Source organism: Podarcis liolepis (genome assembly GCF_965112155.1).
Source record: "Podarcis liolepis genome assembly, chromosome: 7".
Classification (NCBI taxonomy): domain Eukaryota; kingdom Metazoa; phylum Chordata; class Lepidosauria; order Squamata; family Lacertidae; genus Podarcis; species Podarcis liolepis.
This window is the reverse complement of record NC_139561.1, coordinates 71,325,395-71,347,489: the sequence shown is the minus strand read 5'-3', so window position 1 is coordinate 71,347,489 and position 22,095 is coordinate 71,325,395. Positions and strand designations below refer to the sequence as shown.

Sequence of the window (22,095 nt, the reverse complement as noted above, 5' to 3'; positions counted from 1 at the left end):
AGGTGTTGGAACAGGATGATCATTTAAATTGAAATTAGTCATCAGGATTAGATGGTTGCTCTTCAAAGAGGTTGCAAGTGGTTTTCAAGTTACCAGCGACAAAACCGTGCATCCACTTAAGCAAAGGGGAAATATGAGGGCCACCTCACACTTTTTATCCGTAAGTGAACACTGGGGGTGGGGCGTGAGAGAGAAAATAAGAAGGAATAGAAGAAGTTGCCTTAGATCAGGTTATTTGTCCCTCTAGCCCAGTACTGCGTACTCTGACTGGCAGTGTCTCAGGCAGAAGTCACTCTTGCCACCTGGCCTTTTTTACTGGACATCCCAGACTAGAATGTGACTCATTGGACAGCAGCAAAAATCGCACTCGTTGCCCCACCCACTCTTACCTTTGACTCCACCCACTCCACCAGTCACCTTGACTTTGACACCATGAAAGGTCCTAGAACAGATAATTATGCATAGAAGAAAGGGGGAAGTAGCCAACAGTGGCTTGTCCACACTTCCCCTTGCCCCATGCCTAGAAAGCATGGTCCTGAGCTGTTTTCCACTTGACTTGTGCTTTCTAGGGATGGGTCCAGATGGTTTTCTCCTTGCTCCATTCCTTTCCCGAGGAAAACCCGCTCTTTAGTGCTAAATCAGAGCAAATGTCAATCTGATGAAAACCCGAGTTGCCGTTTGCTCTGGTTGAGTGCTATAAAGAGTGGCTTTCTCCAGGAGAAAGCAGCAGAACAATAGGAAGCATGGGTGAGGCCCTGGTCCTGTCAAAGTGATGATCAAAGCCATCTCCTTCCTCCTTCCACTTGCCTTTTTCACAAGGTCGAAGGCAGGTCCTGTATCGTGAGAATGATACCATAAGAAGAGGCTGCTGAATCAGACCAATGGCTCACCTAGTCCATTCTCACACTGGCCAACTGGATGCTTGTGTGAAGCCCACAAACAGGACCTAAGCACAACAACACTCTGCCCTGCTCTGGTTTTCAGCAATTGGTATTCAGAAGCATTGCTGCCTCCAACTGTGGAGGCAGAACATAGCCAACATGGGTAGCAATCTTCATCATCCCTCTCCTCCATGAATGTGTCTCATTCTCTTTTAAAGTAATCTAGGCCGGTGCCCGTCGCTGCCTCCTGTTGGAGCAAGTTCCCTGGTTTATGGGCTGCATACAAAAGTATTATCTTTTGTCTGTCCTGAATCTTCCAACATTTAGCTTCAGGGCTTTCCATCCAGGTTTTCTTTTTCTTTTTTTCTGTTGTAATGGCATGAGCCAATTCAGGATACAATACCGGTCTGAAAAGTGGGATGAAATAAAATCCCCTCGAAAAATAAAACAAAGGTGTCGAGCCCCATTGAGGCCATCAACCAGCCCTGCTCCTGCTTCACAGCCTCGCTTCTGATTTGAAGTGGACTAAATGAGGAGGTAGGAGAACCAACCACCTCCCTCCCCTCTCCATCTGCGGGATGAAGCCTCCTTCTCCCTTTGTTCTTTTGCTGCAGACAAGAGATTCTGCCAGGAGGCATTCGCCTCATCTGCTCCTCTCTCTACCATCAGGTGGCTCTTAGGAGTTGTCATTTCATCTAGCAGGAGGCTTCCAAACTCGTTCTGCCAGCATTTGCTACTGCTGGCAACCGTACTTTGCAAATTCCTGTAACAGCCACCTTGGGGTTCCCAGAATCATTTTAAGAGGAGCTCGGCGTTGGCTACATATAAAGCATTTTGGAAAAGTGCTCGGAAAGAGCTGCCTCGGTGGCTATTTCTCTATTTGCAAGCTGGAAGCATATGCCCGTTTCCAATAAGTGCACCCCGTTTTCCTCCCCCAATGTCAGCAGGTGAGTTCCCCCACCCCTTTGCTCCAATCACAAATGGGCCAATGGCAGCTGTTATTCCTCCACCAAAAAAGCAGGGGGGGAGACTTGAATTATTATCATTATCATTATTAGCATCATCATCAAATATAATAATAATAATAGACTCATCCTAGAATCATAATGACATGGTTTATGGCATTTTGTTTCTCTCTGCTTAATGTAACACATTTGTCTTCATCATACTCGCCAAAAGGTCCTTGACTCTACGAAACCATCACCCAAGCTGCAAATTCATGGCATTACCAAAGATCACAAATACCAGGTCTGTTGAGAACGTGAATTTGTTTAGTGGCTGTTAGCCCTGGGGGATATGTAAAATCAAGGAACTTTCCTGCACCCAATTTTCTGCATAGCTCTGTTTGATCTATGATCAGTGTCCAGGACTGAGGCAAAAAATAGATTTGGTGTTAAGTAGGGTTGCCATACTTTGAAGAGCAAAAAAGAGGACACATTTGCCAACTTCTACTTTTAACTATAGGTCACTATGACCACTCTACCCAAGAAGAAAGAGGATGCGTCTTGGAAAAAGAGGACATATGGCAACACTAAATTGACATCACAATGTACCTCCAGACTAGTGCCTTCATTGTCTTCTTATTCTTCTGAATGTCAACATTTCTTTCTAAAAACATGTGTCCTGCCTTTTGACCTAAAGAGCCTCAAGGGACTGACAATAAAAAGACTTGCAAATTTTAAGAAATCACATAATTAGAACAGCCAACTGCAGATAACAACAAACAGATAACAGCAGCAGCAGCAGCAACAAACTAACAAACAACAGGAACATAGAAAGATACATTATACAAAGTTAGAACATTGATCCATCTAGCTCAGCACTGACTACAGCCAGGGGCTAGCAAACTTTTTCAGCTTCTGTAAACCTGGGACTGCCCTTGGAAAACAGGAACACTTGGAGGGTCTGAGAGCAGGCATAGGCAAACTCGGCCCTCCAGATATTTTGGGACTACAACTCCCATCATCCCTAGCTAACAGGACCAGTGGTCAGGGATGATGGGAATTGTAGTCCCAAAACATCTGGAGGGCCAAGTTTGCCTATGCCTGGTCTGAGACCATTGGAATCCACCTAACACAGCACAGCTGGCAATGCCTCTCCAGGCAGGGATATCTCCCAGCCCTACAAGGAGATGCTGGGGATTAAAACTGGGACTTCCTGCTTGCAAGACAAATCCTCTGACGCTTAGCTAATGGCAGATGCTCTGTCATGGCGCTACAGTGCTCCTCCATGCAGCCTAGCCATCTAGGAAGCTGCCCTTTGCTGGTTCAGATCATTGGTCCATCCAGTTCAATGTTCTACCAGCTCTACTTAAAAGATTCCAGGGATTGAACCCGGGACATTTTCATGCAACGCAGATGCTCTACCACTGAGCTGCCATCCCTCCCCTGCATTGACTTCCAGTTTGCTGTTGAAGGGCATCATAAATGGAGGCTCTATGCCTTTGGGTAAGGGCAGGTTCTTTCTGAGCCACAAGGAATGACAACACCTTCCCCAGCTGGGAGCACCTGGCTATATTTAGAGCCATGGCTGCACTTTCCTTCCTAAGCACCGTGTGCAAATCACTGACAGATGAGAAGACCAAAGGCTCACAGTGCTTTTGAACCACAATCAATTGGGATTAGGTCATTGACCTTTAAATAAGAACAGTGAGATCCATAAGCCACGGGCATGCTCCTGATCAAAGCAGTTGAGTTGGATTAAGATCAACGAGAAGAGGCTTAGCTTAGGGACAAATATGCCGGCATAACTGGTTGATGGGTACCTAAAATGATACCAAGGGGTAATCATGACGCCGCTTTATAGGAGTTCACATGGTCAAGCCGAGTTTGTAAGCTGGGCGGGGGAAATCTGATGAAAGGTAGGTGAGCACAGAAGGATGAAACAAGAGGCAATTGAAAGTCAAATGAGCACAGGCCTTGTCAAACGGCCTTGACGGCAAGTTATTTGATGGCGGTTAGCATATACGAGATTATGGCATGATATTCTGGGAGCCTTGACAGATCATTTATCCTTGTAAGTGGACAGAATGGCCTGAAGTGAGCAAACAACAAGGGGGTTTTGTAGCCTTCCAGTGTTTGCAGAGATAAAATGCTGGGGCGTACGAGTCCATTGATCTGCTCCTTTGTTTTTATGGACTAATGTTTGAGGCCAACAGAAGGCTCAACCTTTTATTCTGATTTCTGCACCAGGTGCTGTCTAGAGACAGCAACAACTGGAGGCCCCGCAAGTCTTCTTTCCTGATAAGAGGCGAGTGATTACAGGCACACCTCGTTTTATTGTGCTTCTCTTTATTGCGCTTTGTAGATATTGCGCCTTACGATGATGCAAGCGCAGCTACAGGCAGCCCAGCTGCTTCCAGAGGAGGGTTTTTTTCCCCTCCTGCCCCTGCAGCCAGAGGGGCTTGGCTTAATAGATGACAGCATAGAGTTAACAAAAAAATTATATGCACGGGGGGGGGGGGAGTGTCTTGCTTTATTGCAATATTTGCTTTACTGTGGTGGTCTGGATCAGAACCCACAAGATCTCCAAGGTATGCCTGTACAGTGGTATGTCGGGTTAAGTACTTAATTCATTCCGGAGGTCCGTTCTTGACCTGAAACTGTTCTTAACCTGAAGCACCACTTTAGCTAGTGGGGCCACCTGCTGCCGCCGTGCCACCGGAGCACGATTTCTGTTCTCATCCTGAAGCAAAGTTCTTAACCTGAAGCATTATTTCTGGGTTAGCAGAGTCTGTAACCTGAAGCATATGTAACCTGAAGCATATGTAACCTGAGGTACCACTGTATAAGCAAAGCAAAGAAGTAAGGTCTCTAATCTCTAATGCCCAATATAAAAGGAGATTTTGGAAAATCCTGTGCTTCTAAGAAAACCCTACCAAAGAGGTACTAAGGAAATGGGAGCAACATTTCCAAAGTTCACAATTATCTCTCCCTTTTTGGTGCTGCTGGAGATGGGGAATTAATTTCCCCAGCTAGTAATGTTCAGCTGCATCAAGTGGCAAAAAGTGCTTCTTTGCTCATAATGCAAAATGTGGTTTTGTGAGATTCATCACATTGCACCATCAGCATTCATTAGACCCGGCGCCCAAGCCCAGCTGCTGGGTAGTTTGTGGAGTTTGACGGCAATCAATGACAGTTTCAGTGAGAGGAAAGGAGCCAACATTAAAGGAGCTTCACACATGCACTTGCAAAGCCAGCTGCTTTGCAGAACAGTTTTTTAAAATGTTTACCCCATGCTCTCAATGAAAAACTGGTTGATTGATGGCAAACAAAACCATAGCATCAAAAAACTGGGAAGGAGTTTGGGTGTCATCTAGTTTAAGTTATTGTCATCAGCTTGGGGCATAAATCAAATCCAGTTCCTTATTTATAGGCTAACCTACCTAACCTGCACTTTCTCACTTATGTGAAAACCGGAAAACGTCATGCCTGTGAATTTTCTCTGAATTTTGTAGTGCTTATATTAGGGAAATTGCAAACAATGCATTATATAAGGGGAAATTGCTTTGTGTCCTGGCTCCAGTTCCAAAACACAACAGCAGATGTTTTTACTTGTAAGTAAACGAAGGATCTTTATTGAGATAGCATAATGCTGCAGACTCAGAAGCAGGGAAAGAGCTATTCAAGTCCCAGAGTTCTCGTAAGGCAAAAAGATGGCTGGGAATAGGCCCAGTCTAGGAACAATGACCAAGATGCCTGGGTTCAGGGTCAATTAGAAGATGACCAAGATTGAACAAGAGCTGAGAAGCTGCCTAAGAAGTTTGTGGAGCCAGTGTGGTGTAGTGGTTAAGAGTGGTAGTCTCGTAATCTGGGGAACCGGGTTCGCGTCTCCGCTCCTCCACATGCAGCTGCTGGGTGATCTTGGGCCAGTCACACTTCTTTGAAGTCTCTCAGCCCCACTCACCTCACAGAGTGTTTGTTGTGGGGGAGGAAGGGAAAGGAGAATGTTAGCCGCTTTGAGACTCCTTAAAGGGAGTGAAAGGCGGGATATCAAATCCAAACTCCTCCTCCTCCTCCTCTTCCACAAAAATGCACTGTAGTAGAGAAATTTGTCACTGCAAGAAGGTGCATGTTAGGAGAAATTGCTTACAACTATGTATGCATTGGGAGAAATTCACACTAAAATGTTGTTCAACTTTCATAGGTACATTAAAAAAAATTGCAAACTGGTCTGGAAGTGTGGAGAACTGAACTTAAGAATGGAAAAATGAGAAACCGAAACTGACAGATCCACCTATTCCTATGTTAAATGCAGAGTCTGGAGGTGGTTGGAGGATAGATTGTGGCTAACAGATTGAGGCTGAATCCTGACAAGACAGAAGTACTGTTTGGGGGACAGGGGACGGGCAGGTGTGGAGGACTCCCTGGTCCTGAATGGGGTAACTGTGCCCCTGAAGGACAAGGTGAGCACCCTGGGAGTCATTTCGGACTCACAGCTGTCCATGGAGGTGCAGGTCAATTCTGTGTCCATGGCAGCTGTCTACCAGCTCCATCTGGTACACAGGCTGAGTACTACATGCTCTGGTTATCTTCCGCTTGGACTACTGCAATGTGCTGTACGTGGGGCTACCATTGAAGGTGACTTGGAAACTACAACTAATTCAGAATGTGGCAGATAGACTGGTGACCAGGAGTGGCTGCCAGGACCATATAACTGGTCCTAAAGGATTTTCATTGGCTCCCAGTATGTTTCCAAGCACAATTCAAAGTGTTAGTGCCGACCTTTAAAGCCCTAAATGGCCTTGGCCCAGTATATCTGAAGGAGCATCTCCACCCCCATCACTTAGCCTGGACACTGAAATCCTCCTCCGAGAGTTTTCTGCTGGTTCCCTCACTGCAAGAAGGGAAGTTACAGGGAACCAGGCAAAGGGCCTTCTCAGTAGTGGTGCTTCCCTGTGGAACACAGTCCCTTCAGATGTCAAGGAGATAAAGAACTGCACAACTTTTAGGAGACATCTGAAGGCAGCTCTGTATCGGGAAATTTTTAATGCTTGATATTTTACTATGTTTTTATATATGCTGTAAGCTGCCCAGAGTGGCTGGAGAAATGCAGTCAGATGGGTGGGGTAAAAATAATAAAGTTGTTGTTGTTACATTGCAAGATGGAGCCACAGCATCCCTGACAGATGCCCATCCAACTCTCTGCTTAAATGCCTCCAGCAAAGGACAACCTTCCTCCACTGTCTTGGAATGTCCTCTGAGGAGCCACTGCCTGCCAGTGTAGACAACACTGGCCTAGATGGACCAACTCTCTAACCTGTTATAAGGCAGTTTCCTTTACACATGGGTCACAGAATTCATAGGTTCAAATCAGCCCAGTTGATTGGGCCTGGAAGGTAAGAACCTCTGGCTAGTGAAGTGCTACCAAATAGGCAGGATGAGACTCCACTTTTAAACCAATGAGGATCAAGCACTCAGGTCCTTAACATACTGAGAAGCTAGCATGCTATTTCACATAGAGTTGGTATTGTTGGCCGTCTCCTGAGGCCCTCTCCTCAGAGGGGCTCCAATGCTTAGCAGCAGGTCCTTCTCCTGCTTGCCTGGGGTGAGAGGAAAAAGGGGAAAGTGAACAAGCAATGCCATTGAATACAACGTCCCACTGAGGTCTCTTGCCCTGAAGCCAATAGAGATTTCAACCAGGGGTCTCTTTTCACCACTTCTATATTTCAGGCTCTAAAGCACATCATTGTCCAATGGGCGGAAGTGACATCAGGTATCGCCGGCTGCCCAAGTTCCAAAAAGAAAGTCATTTTTTTCTGATGCAATCCAGCAACACAGGGCCTTGCAGATGAAGCACAGAGATTTACATTTCCACTCTTGAGCCCTGGCACGTGCAGATGCAAAGCAAAAAGGGGGTCCTATTTTAGGGCGGGGGGGGAGCAAAACAAGTCGCGTCAGGCTGGCTCGATGACGTGTCAGGGGAGGAAAGGAAAAGGAAGTTGAGCCTGCCTAAAATTAGCAGGTGCTCCTGCTCCCCAAGGAGCTTGCTCCAGCCCACGCATTTCACCGCAAGTAGGTGCTGGGCTATAAATAACTTTGGCAAGAAATATTTAACTTCAAATGAGGCACTGAAAACCCCAACAGGATATGGGCATTGCGTGTGGGGAGGGGAGTTCAGAAAATGTGATCTCTTAGCTGACATCACTTGAAAGAAATCTGACATTCAGATACTCTGAAATAGAAAAAAAAGGTACACGTTGCTCAGAAATATGAAGATGTGAGTCCACCAAAGGGGCTCTGCACTGGGGTTTGTTGAGACTGGTGGGGCAGAAAGCAGGGAAGCGAAAAGTTAAGTGGGGCCAGAGTCACGACAGGCAGTGCCGATTCATTCTAATTTTGTCTCCATCCTTCCCCCTGCTGAGTTCTAGATGGCAACTCAGAGACCAGAGAGGAGAAGCAGACAACCAGGAACCTCTCTACTGGACTTATAATGGTGAGAAGGCAGGCAGGCAGGTGGGAGTTAGCTAAGGGCAGACGGAGGTTTGCTAAATCTATATATATTTATATGCCACTAATACATAAAGAGGTACGCGGGTGGCGCTGTGGGTTAAACCACAGAGAATAGGGCTTGCCGATCAGAAGGTCGGCAGTTCGAATCCCCGCGACGGGGTGAGTTCCCGTTGCTCGGTCCCAGCTCCTTCCAACCTAGCAGTTCAAAAGCACGTCAAAGTGCAAGTAGATAAATAGGTACCGCTCCGGCGGAAAGGTAAACGGTGTTTCCGTGCGCTGCTCTGGTTCGCCAGAAGCGGCTTAGTCATGGTGGCCACATGACCCGGAAGCTGTACGCCGGCTCCCTCGGCCAATAAAGCGAGATGAGCACCGCAATCCCAGAGTCATCCGCGACTGGACCTAATGGTCAGGGGTCCCTTTACCTTTATCTTTACCTTTAATTCGTAAAGAATATATGGAAGTGGTTCACAACTGTGCACGAAACCATGCAATAAACAACCATATCAAAAAGTTAAAATCAGAAATTGTGGGAAGATGTATTCTTAGCTGCCTACATCTGCCTGACAGAACCGGAAAGTTTTCAACGGGGCGTTTAACGTAAGAAATTTAACAACGCTTCGTCCTACAGGGTCCTCGGAAATTTATTTGTGAGCAGTCGTAATCCATTTATGAGCCCGTTTCCACAAAAGTCTTAAAGCAGTTTACAATCAATCAGTCAAATAAAACAAAATAAAATATGGAGGGAATGGCGATAGTTTCGTCAGTAGAGCATGAAACTCTTATTCTCAGGGTTATGGGTTCAAGTTCCACATTGGGCAAAATATTACTGCATTGCAGAGGGTTGGATTTGATGACCCTTGTGGTCCCTTCCAGATCTACAATTCTGTGATTCTATTATCATTTGTTTTGTTTTATATCCAAGTCTCTGCCCCAGCAGAATTACAATCTGAAATTTGGCACAGGTGAAACAATACAAGGAGGGGAGAGGTAAACAAGGAACTAGCTGAGTAGTGACTGATATTGCTCATTTTTAAAGACCACCTCCGCTCTGTCCCAGAAAATACAATCTGGGCACAAATAAAGGTTTTTGCATGTAGATCGCCTGCACTGGGCATATGCAGCTAAGGGGAAGAAACATTTTAAATAGTATTTAAGAGATTGATGACAACACGTGCTTGAAGCTAAAGATGCTGAGGCAAAATCAGTACATGAGGCTTATAAAGTGCTATTAATTTTCATTCTGAATATGTAAAATGATTTCCAACCTTCTTGTTTTTGTTTGCCAGAGTTTGTGGGCAGACACCCAGGGTGTGTTTTGCTTAAGCTGGTGTACTATGTTTGTTCCTGTTGGTTTTTGTATTTTATTTGTTTGGACACTTCGACAAAAAATAATAATTAAAAAATAATAATAATAATTAAACATTGGATTTTAAATGCATTGTTTGACCTTATGATTTTAAATGGTAATCCGACCAACTGAGTTGTAAATAGCACTCAAAGTGTGCAATAGAAATCCCTATCTAAATCTGGAGTAGGGGATCTTTGGCCCTCCAATTGTTGCTGAACTCCCATCATCCTCAGCAAGCATGGCCAATGGTCATGGATAATGGGAGATGTCCTACATCTGGAGGTTCCCAACACCTGATTTAAATGAATATTTTTTAAAAATGAAGAGCAAACAAAACAAAGTGCCTGGAATGAAGAGCAGCTTAACAGGAAGGAGAAAAAGGAGAAGGTGCTTCTTTTGTGCTAAGAACAACTTCCTTGCGTCTTACACCTCCCCCCCCCCACTAGACTATGAATATGACCAAAGCAGGAAACCATCCTTTCTTTTTATTTCATTCCACTGACAAAATAGCCACATTTCTACTGACCATTTTGGTGTTTTCAGACTGTCACTATTTTGGGTGGGAATTCAATCACAAATTCAGGTTGCACAATCGAAGTTCATTTGGAGGTCATCTGCAACAAACCTGCTCCTTCCCAAAGACTGAACTATTTGCAATAAGGAAAGTGATGGGGAATCGCACCGGAAAGTGTGGGGTAACATTTGCTTTGATGCAATGTTTGCCTAACCTCCCCGCATACAAATCAGAACAAATGTTCATTCAATCTCCCTGCAAACAAAACATGGTAAATGCTCAGTAAACCACTCATCTGGGAGGGTCTGCAAATTGTGCAAACTTCCTATCTCAGCGTGCAGACTAAGGTGGCCACACATCTTCTTTAGAGAGGCCAGTCCTCTGTTTGAAGGGCTGTCTGGTCCAAGTTTGGCTTAAAATAAGAAATAGCCCTAAGAAGGGAGAGCAATGCCTTTCAGGTTCCCCAATAACAGTTCACAACACAGGTCACAACTTCCCTTTTAGGGTAAGATAGACTTGAAGTGGGATGCGGGTGGCGCTGTGGGTTAAATCACAGAGCCTAGGACTTGCTGGTCAGAAGGCCGGCAGTTCAAATCCCTGTGATGGGGTGAGCTCCCGTTGCTCGGTCCCTGCTCCTGCCAACCTAGCAGTTCGAAAGCACTCAAAGTGCAAGTAGATAAATAGGTACCGCTCTGGCGGGAAGGTAAATGGTGTTTCCGTGTGCTGCTCTGGTTCGCCAGAAGCGGCTTAGTCATGCTGTCCACATGACCCAGAAGCTGTCTGCCAGCTCCCTCGGTCAATAAAGCGAGATGAGCGCCGCAACCCCAGAGTCGGCCACGACTGGACCTAATGGTCAGGGGTCCCTTTACCTTTACCTGCCACTTGCCAATAAAGCGAGATGAGTGCCGCAACCCCGGAGTCGGCCACGACTGGACCTAATGGTCAGGGGTCCCTTTACCTTTACCTTACACTTGAAGTATGGCAGTAATTTTTAAATTTGCATTTATACCTATACATGGTTTGAACTCACAAAACTATTTTTCAGTGCTTTTACACATCACACTGTTTTGATGGTATTTTCAAAATATATATATATTACGATGTTTTCATATATGAAATTGCGTCCTCGTTTTTCACTGATGATGTTTTCGATGTGAAATCACTTCAGGATTATTCTTGAAATAATAAATATTTCAGAGGCCTGGCTTTTCCTGCTTTAAAATGCACAAAGTCTGCAATCCCTGAGTGGGCAAAGGAAGTAAGCATTTAAAACTGGGTTCGCCAGTGAGGTCCTGGGTGATGTCACTGCACAAACACGTGGGAGAAAAATGCATCTCTTGTGAAGGCAGCTTGACACACTGGCTGTCAAAACTTTCCTTCTGCAAACAACTGGACTTGGGGCAGAAAACACTTTTATTTATTTGTACTTAAGCATCCACTTTCAAGCAAGCATGCTGCCCTTCCAGTAATTTGTCCGAGGTGGCTTACAATAAAAACTCGTGTACAAAAAAAATAAAGAAAAACAAATCAGGAAAACAATCATAGCAGTTTTAATATGGTTTTATTGACTGCTTTAATAATGGATCCTTGCCTTGAAAAGGAACTTTCACTGATTAATTACATTTTGGAGTCTCTTCCCAGAGATCTATATGGATTTTCCTCTGCTTGTTTTGCTCTTCACAACAATCCTGTGAGGTAGGTAGTTCAAGAGACAGTGGCAGGCCCATGTACAGTCAGTGAGTTGTGTGGCTGGACAAGAACATGTAACAAAGTCTCCCTTCTATCCTAACCTAGGGGTAGGGAACATGTAGCCTGCTGAATGTTGCGGGACCACAATTCCCATCAACCCTGACCGTTGGTTACTCTGGTTGATGCTGATAAAAACATCAGACTAGAGCCCTGCAGGATTTAACCTCTTTCCATTGGGCCTGTAAGACAGAGCTATTCCACCTAGCCTTTAATTTGAATTCTGCCTGATCTTTTATTTCCCTTCTCTTCCCTCCCTCTCCCCTTTTATGAAGATTACCCGCTCTGATTCCCACAGCTAATTCTCCCCTGGTCTCCTTGCTGGCCCAAGTAGGACCAATTCAGCCAGCTAGCCATGGGGATTATCTAATTGACTTTTGATTTTTGAATTTTATTGTTATTCGTGTTTTTATACTGTGTTTTATGCTGCTTTTATAATTAAGTGTTTTAAAGTGTTTTAAATTTGTTGTTAACTGTCCTGAGCCTGGTTTTTGAGCCGGGAAGAGCGGGGTATAAATAAATTATTATTATTATTATTATTATTATTATTATTATTATTATTATTATTATTTAAGAAGAGCATGGGTAGGCAAAGTAAGGCCCGGGGGCCGGATCCAGCCCAATCACCTTCTCAATCCAGCCCACAGACGGTCCGGGAATCAGCGTGTTTTTACATGAGTAGAATATGTCCTTTTCTTTAAAATGCATCTCTGGGTTATTTGTGGGGCATAGGAATTCGGTCATATTTTTTTCTTCAAAATATAGTCTGGCTCACCACATGGTCTGAGGGATGGTGGACCGGCTCCCTGCTGAAAAAGTTTGCCGGCCCCTGAAGAAGAGCCTGCTGGATCAGGCCAATGGCCTGTGGTGTAGTGGTTAAGAGCAGTAGTCTCGTAATCTGGGGAACCGGGTTCGTGTCTCCGCTCTTCCACATGCAGCTGCTGGGTGACCTTGGGGCAGTCACACTTCTCTTAAGTCTCTCAGCCCCACTCACCTCACAGAGTGTTTGTTGTGGGGGAAGGGAAAGGAGAATGTTAGCCGCTTTGAGACTCCTTCGGGTAGTGATAAAAGCGGGATATCAAATCCAAACTCTTCTTCTTCATCATCTTGTCCAGCACCTTGGCCGACAGATGCTTGTGGGAAACTGGCTAGCAAGACCTGAGCACAAGACCCCTCATTCCTTTGGGGTTTCCAGGAGTTGATATTCAGAAGCCTGTAGAGGCAGACAGAGCAGGAGCCATCATGTCTAATAGACACTAGTAGCCTTATCCTCTATGAATTTCTCTAATCTTCTTCCAAAGTCATCCAATTTGGCAACCATCGATGATTAATTTTTTTAAAAAAACCAATCTGGCATACTATAGAAGAACAAAGAACAAACAAAGAAATGGATTTTTAGAATGAAAGTCTTTGTTTGTTATATTTTAGAATGATGACTTCCAGGCAGGGCCAGATTTAAGCTTTGATGAGGCCCTAAGCTACTGAAGGTAATGGGGCCCTTTACATGTCCAGCTGTCCTTTGTCAACAACAAATCATCGCTGTTTTTTGTGTTGAATATATGTTATATGGTCATTTATGGACCTAATAGGTATCTAAAGCCATTTGCACATAACAAAATATGTATTTTATCAAAGTAATTGTTGAATTGAAATACAATTAAGAAGAAGTATATTAATAGTGGGGGGAATTTGGGGGGGGGGCTCCAAGAGAGTGGGGCTCTAAGCTATAGCTTGTTTAGTTTATACGTAAATCCGGCACTGCTTTCAGGACACTATTTATTCACATAATCTGTTACAATAATGTTCCATGTACCGAATCATACTTATTTTATTTTAGCATTTATATATCACATTTGCTAATAGAACCTCTGATTTTAAAAAGAGGAAATTAAACAAAGATTATGGTTGCCAATAAAAGGCAAAGTTAAAAACAGCTTTTTTAAAAAAAATCAAAATATCAAGAGTTCACGTAATTCAAACCAACTGTTAAGCTTTAAAAGCTGATTGAAGCACTCAACTTTCCACATGTTTGGATAGGCTTGCCTGTACAAAAAAAGTCTTTATCAAGTGCCAAAAAGTACAATGAAGATGTGCTGCCTGAAGTCAAGAGGCAAGGAGTTCCAAAGGTTAGAAGCTGCCATGCTAAAAGAAGAATTTCTTACAGGTGCAGAGTGAGTATTGTGTGGCACCTGTAACATTGCCTGTTCTGCAGAACAAATTGGTTGAACAGGCCAAAAATAGGTAAAGGATCCCCTCAGGTATATATCTTATATGGATATATGGTGTATCTGCTCTCTCCATGATGGCGATGATGCTAAAAGTCTCATTTGTTGCTTGTGGGAACTGAAGATATGATTTTTCCTCTCTGAGGATCCTTTATTAGCAGTGTTTGCTACCGACCACGGCAGGGGCTAAGGAAGGTTAAGCTGACTGAAGTGTAAAATGCATCCATCATCAGCAAGGAGGAAATAAACCCCACAAAGATGTTCTCTGTTTCAGTATCATGTATTTTCTTATTCCTGTCCTAATTATAACTTTGGCCATGAATGAGGCAGTCAGCTCTTAGCCTCCAGGCAATGATTTGGTGGTTACCGAATATATTTTTGGATGGGAAACTTTAGTTTCGCCAAGCAGTTAAGGGGCTGATTGTGCTTATCTACCAAATCATATCGCTTATCAACTTTTTGTGAAATAAAGCCTCAGTGTGCCAGACTGGGAGTGAAAAGAGGTCAACAGTGATGGAAACTGCCATTTTCTGTATCACTATATGTCAGTCTAACTCAGCAGCTCAGTCATCTGAGCATCCAGGACTTTCCTGAGATTTACTTGCAATCGAAATGGAGTTTACCCTTACAGAGTAGGATAGTTTACACACACTTCTTTCTAGCATCCATCTACAAGAAAGAGGCATCATCAGAATTCAAGCACATTATCAGCCAGGTAAGGTAAGGTAAAGGACCCCTGGACAGTTAAGTCCACTCAAAGGTGACTATGGGGTTGCGGTGCTCATCTCGCTTTTCAGGTTGAGGGAGCTGGCGTTTGTCCACAGACAGCTTTCTGGGTCATTTGGCCAGCCCACAGAAACGCTGTCTACCTTCCCATTGCAGTGGTACCTATTTATCTACTTGCACTGGCATGCTTTCGAACTGCTAGGTTGGCAGGAGTTGGGGCAGAGCAACGGGAGCTCACCCTGTCACAGGGATTCAAACCACCAACCTTCTAACTGATAAGCTCAAGAACAGGGGTAGGCAACCTAAGGCCCGTGGGTCGGATGCAGCCCAATCGCCTTCTCAATCCGGCCTGCGGACGGTCCGGGAATCAGCATGTTTTTACATGAGTAGAATGTGTGTGTTTATTTAAAATGCATCTCTGGGTTATTTGTGGGGCATAGGAATTCATTCATTTATTACCCAAAATATAGTCTGGCCTACCACATGGTCTGAGGGATGGTGGACTGGCCCATTGCTGAAAAAGGTTGCTGACAGCTGCTCAAGAGGCTCAGTGGTGTAGACCACAGTGTTGTCAGGTGAAAATACTCAAGAACAGCACAGAGGAGGACTTGTTGAGGTTCCCAAGGGCCGGATAAGAGTGGCTTGAAGGGCTGCATTTGGCTGCCTTGACCTGAGGTTCCTCACCTCTGGCTGTGCCAACTCCAGCCATGAATCAGGAATGAATCCAAGGGCGAGAGCACATGTAGCATGTAGAGTTGTAGAGTTGTAAGGGACCACAAGGGTGAGCTAGTGCAATCTCCTGCAATGCAGGAATCTTTTACCCGACACAGGGCTCAAACCAACGACCCTGAGGTCAAGAGTCTCATGCTCTACCAACTGAGCTATCCCAGTTGTCACATGCTTTAAATATATATATATACATAACTTGGCTGCTTTCATTTTGGAGAAAAAGCAACCATAGGGCCCCAAGCTCAGAAAATGCTCCTGCTCGTTGAATTGAGTAGGTAGGTAAGTAAGTAATTGGAGCATTTGTTCCCCACTCTTCAGCCAAAAAGGCTCACAGACTGTCTTACATAAGATGAGACAGTCCCTGCCCACAGGCTTACGGTCGGGAAATGCAGAAACACACTATGAGAGCATATGTGGGGGAGGGGGAGCAGCAAAAAGCAGCCAGAAGGGTGCAATTTTCAGAAGAAAGTGCAGAACGACCATCCCCATGATGCAATTAATTTTTTTAAACTGAATACATGAAGAATGCAGTTATTTCATTTTTATTTTAAATGTTGGGTGGTATATCTTCCCCATATTAAACCACTGTAAAAATCTTAAGAGACGAGGGAATCCTGGATGGAGGGTGACAAGTTTGAAAGTGGAGACCTTTACAGGAGAGCTCGTCCATGTATTCTTAGGAGGGACCAAACCCATTGGGCTCCCACCCCACCCTGCAAGACAAAGCCACTTCCGCCCTGCAAAGGAGGTGGTGTTGCGGGCTTCACACCCCCTCCATGCGACTGAGGGAATCCCCAGCCACGTCACCCCTTGGACAGCCAATTGGCTGGCTCGGGAGGCGTGGCCTGCCCTATTTAACGCAGGCGTGGCTGGGGATCTCCCTCTTTTGCCACCTCCAGCTGCTCCGGTTTCCCACCCTTTAAGGTTTTCATCCTTGACCTTGCTATGGACCTCGGTTGGTCGCCATTGAGGGGCCTGGTAGGATTTTTTTCCACTTGGCAAATTGGCACCAGCCACTTGGTTTTTCACCTACCTCGTAGCAAATCGTCACAACTTCCTCAGCATTGGCGGTTAGGCATTGGTAGGGGTATTGTTATGTAGATGAAAGAGGGGAGGAAGCGCCATCACCTGCCCCACATATTGAAGGGTAGTCTGATAAAGGATTCCAGGGGGCATGGCCCTGTCTGAAGCCTAAGGAGGTGAGGGCCTAAGGCACGCCCCCGAGCAGTGACCCCGGGGGAGTTCCTAGGTGATGTGCATCAGCAGGACTCCCCCTACTGGTGGTTAACCCTTCCCGGACTTCAAGCGGACGGGCTGAAGCCAGATATAGTCGGTTAGGACCAATGCCTAAGCCAATACCGCTCATCACCTGTAACCAATAAAGTTGTGGCCATGTGCCATGTGTCTTTATTTCCACTGGGGTGGGAACTTGCCACGCAACCTACGTATTAAGGAGAAATTCCCCAAAAGTAGTTGCTTATGGAAATATGGTCTCTGTGAATTCGGGTATGAAATTGACAGGATGCACCTCTTACCACGCCAAAAGATGAACTTTCTTACAAGGGTGGAATGAAGCCTGGATACTGTAGCTCAGTTGGTTAGAGCGTGGTGCTGATAATGCCAAGGTTGCAGGTTTGATCCCAGGTATGGGACAGTTGCAAATTTCAACATTGCAGGGGGTTGGATTAGTGATGGTTCTCAGGGTCCCTTCCAACTGCACACTTGTAACAATGCCAGTTCTGCGGATCCAATTGGTTGTGATGGCAATGTGCACAGCTCTCATAAAACCATGTGCTGGTAGGGATATTGAAGGCGGAGCTTGCAGGGCACCGAGGGCGGGGCTTCCATCTGCACCCCAACCCACCCATTTTAGCAGCCTCCAGCAAAATGGAAGAGGGCTTGTGTAAAACAGGACACTGGAGTAGATGGGTCTACAGAGACTTCCATCAGGACTGTTTTTACACTTCATGCCAGTCATGGCTGCACAGAGATATAAATTGCGAACTAACCACTGAAACTCAAATATATATTATATGCAAAAAAAAAAAAGGGGAGGGGAAGCCAGGTAAGACAACATGTTTGCTTAATTTTTGAAGGGTGGCGGGAAACAGATCGTCCTAAAAATATATTTATTGTTAAACCACAAAATTACAAAACCTTTCCCTCGCCGCCACCCCACCCAATGTATCTGAAAGCCCTTCCTAGACTTAAGAAGTCCGAATGGCACAGCTCCCAAAATAGAGCGACAGTCAACAAACAAGAAACCACACTGGAGTTGTGATGCAGAAATTTGGTTATAGAAGGAAAGCAGTTGGAGAATCATGACGCAGACTGCCCTTCAGCAGGCAGAAGAACATTTCTGTACAGGTCTTACGGAACTGTTGTATAACCAGCCAAAGCACTGGCTAATGGATCTCTCTGGAGGAAAACATGAACTCATCCTCCGGAGAATGTTAACAGACAATTCCTGTGGGTGTGGGTGCGGGTCTGTTCTGACAGCTGAGAATCATGTTTCTCCCATGCTTCTTGGAGCAGAAGAGAACCTCAACCCCTTAAGAATTAGAAAGCCAAACTGCTTTCCAGGAGAAAGGGAGCCGCAGTTCGGTTGACTTATTTTAACTCCATCAATTAATGGGAGAGCCTCGTGAAGCAGTTGGGAAATACCGTATTTTTTGCTCTATAAGACTCACTTTTTCCTTCCTGAAAAGTAAGGGGAAATGTGTGTGCGTCTTATGGAGCGAATGCAGGCTGTGCAGCTATCCCAGAAGTCAGAACAGCAAGAGGGATTGCTGCTTTCACTGCACAGTGATCCCTCTTGCTGTTCTGGCTTCTGAGATTCAGAATATTTTTTTTCTTGTTTTCCTCCTCCAAAAACTAGGTGCGTCTTGTGGTCTGGTGCGTCTTATAGAGCGAAAAATACGGTAGTTAAAAGGACTTACAAATTATTCTCCTGCTAGACTATGGAGATGGCTTAGCATATCCTACTGCACAGCTTCAGACAGAGCTTGTCCAGCTGCACATGACTTCAGGCAACAAATTGTGGGTGTGCGCGTACTGCATTTGGGGAGCACATGGATTGAGCTCAGAGGAAACCTGATGTTCTACTTTGGAAATGGGGAGGATTTGCACAGTGGTCAGTCTTTGGTAGCTGAACCTCAGGGCTACAAGGGGCCACTGAAAGGGCCCCACCAGAAGACTTCAAATTTTCAGGTGACTGGGCAGCCTGCCTATCTGTCAAAGTGCCCCTCGCCCCAAGGAGTAGCTACATCTGCATTTGGGATAATACATGAATCAAACACAGTATTTCTAGAGGAATCAAAGACCACTTACAATTAAGGCTACAAAGTGTAGCCAATTAATCAGAATCCATTAAAAACAATGTAAATTGAATAATCAGTTTCAAAAACAACAACAACCATTCTGCAGAATTTGAGATCGTGTCTTGTGATTTCATTACAAGGGGCATTTTTTTATTGTCTCAGCTGCAATATATTCTCTTTGCTGATTAATTAGCCGAACTGTTTCATTGTTTGCACTGCTGGCATCACAGGTTTCGTGATGTTGCGTTATGCGCCATTACCCTGGTCAGCAATTACTGCAATAAACCCTGTTTAAAGAGGATCGCCTAATTTTCACCCACCAGCTAATCTGCGGCAAGTAACTGCATCGGTAACAAAATCCACATCTGTCCCCTCAATCACCAAGAACTACAACGGGAAGGAAACAGTTAATCAGCCTTAGTCTCTTCCCCGCCTACCCATTTTCCACTGATTCACTCTGTTCCACACTGTATGGGTTGAAACACACACACACACACAAAAATCATGGAATCCTGTTTAAGGCAGGAGTGGGGTGCTTTTTCCAGGCCAAAGGCCTCATTGCCTTACGAGCAGCTTTCCAGGGGCCGCATGCTGGTGATGGGCGAAAGGTGGGTGGAGCTGTGGAGCCGTAACTCTGACTTTGCACTTTCCAGCCATGCAAAAAATCAGAGGGTTCTAAGCACACACTCCTCCATTCACATCTCTTCGCCCAGGCAAGCAAGAAGCATTATCAGAGTTCAGGGACATATTCCAGCCAGGCAAAAAACATCAGAGAAGGCCGGTGAGAGATGTGGCCTGAGTAGATCCCCAAGGGCAAAACAGAAAGAACTAGAAGGCCATCTCCAACCGCCAGGTCTGAGGTTCCCCGCCGCTTGTGCTGAGTGCTAAACTAGCTGTCATGGGGAGAGGAAGTGTTTCCTGCCTGCTTCTCTAATTATTTGATGCCGCATTGCAGGAAACACCACTTTCTGAACCTGGATAGCTCAGTTGGTTAGAGTGTGGTGCTGACAACGCCAAGGTTGCAGGTTCAATCCCCGCATGGGACAAATGCATATTCCTGTATTTCAAGGGACTAGATCAGCCTTTCTCAGCCTGTGGGTCCCCAGATGTTGGACTACAACTCCCATCACCCCTAGCTAGCAAGGCCAGAGCTCAGGGATGATGGGAGTTGTAGTCCAACAACATCTGGGGACCCACAGGTTGAGAACTGCTGGACTAGATGATCCTAAGAGTCCCTTCCAACTCTACAATTCTGTGGTTCCTTGACTACGCCAATGACCCATCCAGCATCTTGTTCTCATAGTGGACGAGATGCCTATGGGAATCAGGCAAACAGCATTTGACTGCACCAGCACCTTCTTGGTTCTGGTCTCCAGCAACTGCTACTCAGAGTTATTATGCTGCCTCTGATACTGGACATTTGCACATACCCATAATGATCGGTAGCCACTGATTGCTTTACCCCTCCAAGGATCTTTCTATCAGAACATAGGAAGAGCATTTTTGCATCAGACCAAAGGCCTCTTCAGCTTCCTGCTTCCCACAGCGACACACTGGGGAGCCCACAAAGATCTTTGTCGAGGACAGAATCGGCTGTGCAGCCCCAGCCCAACCTTCCCAAAGCAGCCAGAAGAACTTATTGGTAGCTGGCAGTCACTGCTACCTCTTGCTGTTGGAATTAAACCAAGCATTGGCAACTTGAGAACAAGTATCCCCATATTAACCATTTAAAGAAGGATGAAGTTAAGGGTATGCATTCTTTCAGAACAACTAGGCCAAATGGGATACATTTGGTTTGGTTTTTAGTCGTTCAGAAATCAATTCCCAGGGGAATAAATATGGATAGGACTTTAAACAACAACAACAACAACAACAAAAGGACTCCTAATGATAGTATTTGGGAGTGGGCAAAGGAGTTATCTGTCTCCTATACCACCAGCAGCAACAGAGTTCATTCCGAAGACAATTGTTGGTGGCTGCCATATTTTCTTACCCAGAATGCTCTTGATGGAGTCATTCCAGGACATGTCAGGGACAAAAATGGTGGCAACCAGGGAGCACAGAACAGCTAGAGAAATTAGCTCTGGATATAATAGTTACATAAACAAAAATGGAATACAAAAAGGAATCTAATGTGAGCAAAACAAATAATTCATTAAAAAGCTGCAATTTTAATGGTTGTGTTACAAAAGAAAAGCAGAGTTTGCAAAGAAAAGAAAAAATAAATCAAGTCACAAAAGCGGGGGAAAGAAATGGTTTCACAGTCCTGGTCTAAAAATGGGGTGCACAGCATAGCATAGCAAATAAAAGCGACCTGAAAACAAATGACGTAATATATAGATCGGGTGATGGGAAATCTATAGAGCTCCAGATGCTGTTGGACTCCATTTCCCATCAGCCCCAGCTGGCATGGCCAATGGTCAGGGATTAAGGGGGTTGTAGGATGGTGTTCTTGAAGCTACTAGCATGAGTTTGATCAAACTGCGGGAGGCAGTGGAGGACAGAAGTGCCTGGCGTGCTCTGGTCCATGGGGTCACGAAGAGTCAGACACGACTAAACGACTAAACAACAACAACAACAAGTTCAGCCATATCCAATGGGGCTGCAAGTTCACCGGTTCTGATTCAGATGAGCACACTTGATTCTTTTGTCCTAGTCCTGGTTCCACTCAGTAACCTCCATCCTAGAAAGAAGGCAGAGATCTAGTTCAAAAGGACTTGCTGCGAATGCTTATGGCGGGTGGGGAGGGAAATGGTTGTGGGCGCCCACTTGCAGACAGGAAGGGTGTAGTGTATGGAATTCACCGCAGGTGCAACATTCAGAAACCCACATATTTTGCAACAAACAGGAAACCATGTAACCAGCATCAAAAATAGAAGACAGTGGCCAGGGGTGGGGGGAGGGGGGAGAGCGAGAGCGAGAAACAAGCAGTGGCCCAGATTGTTCTGGCTGCATTCCAAGTGTTCATCATTCACTTTGGGGCATCCCCCCACCCACAAACACACATATAGACCCTGAGTACGTAAAAAATGGATTTTCAATGGAAAAAGCATCTCTAGAGTTCCTTTGTCACCACGGGAAAAAAGTATTTTGAAAGCCATTTCAGGATCCCTCCTTCTCTCTCCTCCATAACTCTGTGACATGTGCAGCAAACC

General features: G+C 45.2%; 1 protein-coding gene across 9 annotated transcripts in view; it reads right to left on the bottom strand.

Annotated features, from left to right (window-relative positions):
* Positions 1-22,095, bottom strand: part of HIVEP3 (HIVEP zinc finger 3) — a 225,489-nt gene that overhangs the window by 132,164 nt on the left and 71,230 nt on the right. The gene's annotated exons all lie outside the window — the stretch shown is intronic.